The sequence below is a fragment of the Mercenaria mercenaria genome, chromosome 11, assembly GCF_021730395.1.
Source record: "Mercenaria mercenaria strain notata chromosome 11, MADL_Memer_1, whole genome shotgun sequence".
NCBI classification, from domain to species: Eukaryota; Metazoa; Mollusca; class Bivalvia; order Venerida; family Veneridae; genus Mercenaria; species Mercenaria mercenaria.
The window spans coordinates 63,465,200-63,471,329 of record NC_069371.1 but is presented as its reverse complement, the minus strand read 5'-3'; positions in this window follow the sequence as shown (position 1 = coordinate 63,471,329).

Genomic DNA, 6,130 nt, shown 5'->3' with positions numbered 1-6,130 from the left:
TAGTTTTACCTGTGAGCACAAACAAATGAAATAACAGCCCTGTACGAAAGATTGTCCTGGACTAAATAAATCAAAAACAGAAAGTTAAGAAAGAAAGACATGAAAACTTTCGAATGGAAAAAACAAACCATCAATAAATAACTCGACCGAGAAAAATATGGGTTGTAAGTATAAGCTAATTTGACCAAAATGTCCAGGGCTAAACAAATATTGATTTCTTGTTTTATTTACTGTATTAAAATGTATAAGATGATACTAATTAAATGACATCCGTCTTTCTCTTTTAAGTTTTGCGATTTCCTTTCAAAACACGCTGTCATAATGCACGTAATCTGTAAAAACATATACGTTCTACGTACATTTGTAAATACATGATAGAGCAGCAAACACTTAAGTCACAGTGGCTCTGTATAAGACTTATATTACTGTAAAAGCAGAAATTTTCGCGATTATCTATTTTTCGCTTTATTCGCGAGGCCCTACATCTCGCGTAAATATTCACCGTAAGTATGATTCAAATTAAAGAAGAATACCATTTTTACAATTAAGCGAATATTAAACTTCGAGAACAAACTCAAAATTTCAAATTCGCGAAATTATGACCCAGCGAAAATATATATGTGCTTTTACATTATTGTGTGTGGTTTTCAGCCTGTGCGGCGTAATATTTCTTCTTTTTTAGCAAAATTGGGCTACCATTGATTCGATTTGGCAGCAAAGTACATCTAAATTTAGTTTACAAGCTTAATAAACTGAAAAGGTTGTTATGCTATACTAATTCAGTTCTTTTATTGATTTCATTATTCATTTGTTATATTTATAATTGGCTTCATTATTCATTTATTTTTTGGCTGGACTGAGTATTTTCATAAAAGGCGTTTTTCTATTTTTCATAACATAAAACATTTGTAAAATTTTGAATGTTTTTAGCAATACATTCTTTCTCAGGCTAATTTTAATAATCTCTTAAAAGCTATTTCTTTTAGTATCTTTGTTCTGCAAACTAAGTAGCTGATAAGTTAGTTCCTGTTTTCACTTAAAATGTCTCAAACCAGTGACATGTAGATGCATAGCCAGCTTAAGTGTGACAACAATTAAGATGTACAAAGAAACTACAGAATGCTTACATTCTAAACTCTTTAATTCAATAAGTAAAATTCTTATGAAAACTTGAACAATTAAGTAAGCTGAAATGTGAAAGTAAATTATTTAAGGTATTTCATACTTTTCCAAGCCGTAAACAGTGATTTGTCAGTTCCGCCTCTCCAGAAATGCTAAGTTTCAATTGGTCAAGGAATGTTGACCAACGGAGAGAGAGAGAACCCCTTTAAAGATCCCTTTTCCAGGTGGCGGTATCATTCTGCCATTAGAAAAAATATACTGGAAAAGAGGAATTAAATCTTTCTTATACTTTTGATAGGTAAGTGATTTTTTGTATGCTATTCTTTGATATCTTTCTATGTTATGTTTGTAAGTAAGAAATGTTTGATTGGTCTTGAAACTAGTCAATTATTTATTCTCTTGAATTTATAAGATTATTCTGTAAAATTTTTGTACCAGGAAAATACGAAAATTAAATTAAAGATGTTGAATGTGTATTACAGTTTGAGTTTGACAATTCGCTTGAATGTGATAATGAAAACAAAAAACCCTTAATTTGGATAAATCATCTTAATTGAAAAACATATCTATTTGGAAAATTTTAATTGAATGTTTAGCTATATTTGCATTCTGTGTTGAGAACTGTAATGGAAAATTATCATCATTATGTTTTACATGTAATATGACAATATGTTGTATTGAATAATTTTATGTTAACCATTCGCCATTCAAGGAAACCTATTTTGGGAAAAAAAAGGGAAAAAAATATTCTTATACTTTTAATAGTGATCCCTACTTTGTCGTTCTACAAGGTATAACCAAAAGCAGAACATATTTTTATTGTAATAGAGCGACAGACACTTTAGTTACAATGACCTGATGTTACCTAGGCTTGTTATATCGTACACAGTTCTTACTTTTTGTCCGGTGTAAAGAACCAACTTATTCGAACGTTGAAACCGTCATCGATCACAAAGTACTGAACCGATCTGACAGCGAGGATTAATAATTGTAGTTCTCAAGCTTTATACAGAGATATATTTTCAATGCAATGGATCGACAAATGCTTTAGTCGCAATGACCTGATATTATTAAGGCTTGTATTATGTTGCGCATTTCTCGTTAAAAAAATGTTGTCGGTACGTTGAGACCGTCTTTCTCCAATAAGAAATGAACTGATTCGGCAGCCTAGCCACTGTAAATTTAGTTCACAAGCCTTATTCACAGATATATCTTAAATGCAACAGAGCGGTATACGTTTTAGCCACTGTGGCTCAATTCATTTTTTTCCAAAACTGAGACCAGCACTGAACTAATGCGGCAACCAAGTATATCTAATTGTAGTTCAGAAGCTTAATGCGAAGAAACATTTGTATTCGAATAGCGCGATAAACACTTTAATCGCAATGGCCCAATCGGTTCTCACTTCGTTCGGTGTTAAACCATAATTTTTATTCAATTTACCATTAATCAAAAAGGAACTTGAATAAAAGATGCGATGTTTTGTTAAAGTGACAAGATTTTGTAAGTGTCATTCTGTCAGTTTTATCTGTGTCCACCTGAATATTTCTTCAGCAAATGTAAAGAAAATTTTTCTAATATTGAGTTCATTTTGCGAGGTGTGATATAGGCTTGTATTTATCATGGAAGAAGAAACGGAATCGGCAGCAGAAAATGTCACATAAGTAAATGAAGTGCTTTGTATATGCAATACATCCGCTCAACACGTCCCTGAAATTTCTCAAAATTGGATTTTTTATGATATTTTTTTCGCATTGCCCCTTAAAAGACATAGTACATGAACCATAGGGTTGATTGGTACCATCTCGGGGGATTAATTCTCATAGTGATTTTTGGAAAGGTATACAACCCTGGAGTAAGATAATATATGATAGCAATGTATCGACGGTAGCTTTTGGTGAGATAGCATCCTGTTATATACCTACACTTAGATACAAGGTAAGGTGAGCTAAAATATATCCAATGTAGACATACGAATTATGGAACATATGCTATTCAGTTTGAATAATTGATGTATTTGTAACAAGTATTTAAGAACAAATAAATAAAATATTTCCTTAATTTTCGACATTTTTGTGTTTGCTTCTTTGAATAAATGTTAATTAGAATAATGATTATAAAGAACATCTTAACAGCATGGACAACTATTAAGTATAATTACAGTTCATAATTTAGATTTTCTTCAGATAGATGTTAGACCTTGAGGTACCATTTCCCCCTGCCTTCCCTAAGAAATTCCACATTATGGCTTTCGGAAAGTACATACTGAATGCTTTTTATTCCTACATAAATGCCGTTTGATTGTTAGGGCTTTTGTAATTTACGGGACATTTAATATGTTTCCTAAAAACATTTAAGACGATGAAATAGTGTTACACAATGATTAAGAAAAAGTGCATTCTGTAGTTTATTAACAGTCTTATTTAACCATGAATTGAATGTGCCTTAAACAAGATTTCTTTCACGCACACGTTAACATCTAAATTAGTGTAATTTACGTAACAGTGATTTTATTACCAACATTATAGATATTTTACTCGTACTTATAACCCGATAACCAAGACGTTATGATTCTTCCTACAATTGAAAGTACAGACTGAATAGTGTTTCTTATAACTATTTTTTTTTCTGCGGTGGAAGGAACTTTTCCATGATGTAATCTCCGTATAAGTTTGTATGTTACCAAAATGTTACAAAACTGAAATTTCTAAAGTGAAGAAAATGCCCCACACAGATCGGGGAAAAATTAAAACATTTTATAATAACTATACATAATTTGTATTGTTGAACTAGATATTTACTAGAATGCAGTGAATTACCATTTCATTGCAATAGTTGTGCGAATTTTACGTTACAATAATATGTGTTACAAAAATCAGCACAAATCAATTATAAATGTTCAAGAACATAATTTTACACGTATATAATACGTAATACGTTTTAAAATTGGGTTTTAAACAAATAGAAAACAAATAGATATTCATTGGAACACCATTGTTTCATAGGGACACTATCATTCTTAGTTTAAATGTTAGAAATCTTTTGACACTTACTTATTAACAGATGACACATATATTCAACCATAATTATTTGACCTTCAACCGATGTTTATGTAAACAAGTAAAGGAACTTGCTGAAAATCCAAGCCTTGAAAATTTGTTGCAAGTCAAACAGCGTTCATAGAGTACTTTCAAAAGTACCAAAACTTCAAAAGTGTCAGAGAGAGACATCACGGAAAAGGGCACAATTCTGTATATACTTTATTGATACCATTCATTATATATTGGCATTAATAGAGGCCACAAATGTCAACGACCTGGATGTGCATATAGGAGTCTGGCACAAGTTGTGCCCACTATCATTTACGTCCAATCATCTGAACGATGCAATGTATCTACCTGCTTATCCGTTAGTTTATACTAATTTGTTTTAGCTCGATTGTAATGAACGCGTCAAGCCTATTGGTATCACTGTCGAGTCCGCTTCCTGGAAATCCAGTACTGGTGTCAATAGAAAAGTCACCCACGACTCCTGGAGCCGACACCTTATCCACTAGACCACCGCTCCCCTATCTGTTCCTTATGATGAATCTTAAGTAACCCACCCTTGTGCAGAAAAGCTTTGGAGGGGTCGTGGCTTCAGTGTGTTTAGATCAGCCGTACCCACATCACAGAATGCTGTAAAACTTACTATAGAACAGACTATCAACCTTCATGCCAAGAAAAAGAAAAGCATCATAAGTTTCAGCAGAAAATGTTCTTCATTCTACAGGTGTTATTTAACACAGTACATGCGAGCTAAATATGTTGAAGCTACACAACCGAAAACAGACATGACTTTAGAAGACAAATCCACACACAAAGAAGTGGAACCTGCGAAAATCAAAGCCGATTATGCGGATGTAAAAAAGTAATGACAGTTGTAGAAAAATTTATGTTTCCGTTCAAAGCTGAAAGAAATGTGTCTGGACTATTCATGATATTAGTTGTTGAACGCGCATGATGTAGACATAGAATTTCCTGTGTCCTTGGCAAAATACGGAAACAAATACAGACAAAGCCAAACTATTATACTACGTTGAAGGAAGTATCGAGCTGCAACAATCATACCATTCTATTGAAAATGTATCTAGCATCATTGATGGCAATGCTTTCATAGTAGATTTCGTTGCAGATACATACTTTTCCAAAACGATCTAGTCTGTCGAAAGAAAACGACGTGGAACTGCACCAACACTTCTGTTTTCTGGTCAAAAATACCAAAACATCCGCAGAATTGGAAATATTTCATGAGCAATGATGACAACAAAACTCAATTATATTCAGACAGCTTAACGTGTGAGACGTCAACATGTGTGCTCCGACGACGTTTTGGAGGACGGAGAGACATTTGTATTTGCAGTATAATGGCCATCCAAAATATCGGAACATCAACAAGGTTAGGTACGAAATGTTTGTCAAGAAGAACGGCAGCCAAGACGGCGTTCCTGATCGTTCCGACGGCATAGACATGACCCTGTTGCCACCATATCAGACCAGTCAGCTATCAGTTACTTATTTATTTACTTATATTATTCTACAAAAATTTTAATATACATATTTGCGTAGCTATTGTAAAATAATAGGAAAACTTATTATAATAGACTCAAATTTGATACAATCCCTTAATGTTTTTCTACATTCAATTAATACTTTTGTAGTTTTATTCATATAAAATTCAACGACCTTGATCTTTTCTTTAAGGTGTATATTTGGCTACATGCCCATGAGAATAGCCTTTATCTTCCTGGTGTTGATAAAAATTGCTGAAACTTGAGTGACAAAAAGATTGTTCCTGATAAACTTGTTGACATATTGTGCAACACTGACATAAACGAAACCAGTGAAACTTATGAGGTAACCAATATTGACGATATCTTATGAGATTCAGACAGTGATAAAGAGTCATAACTAAGAATGTTCTAGTATGTTGAATACAAAGAAAATGTGGTTTATTGAAAACAAAAAAT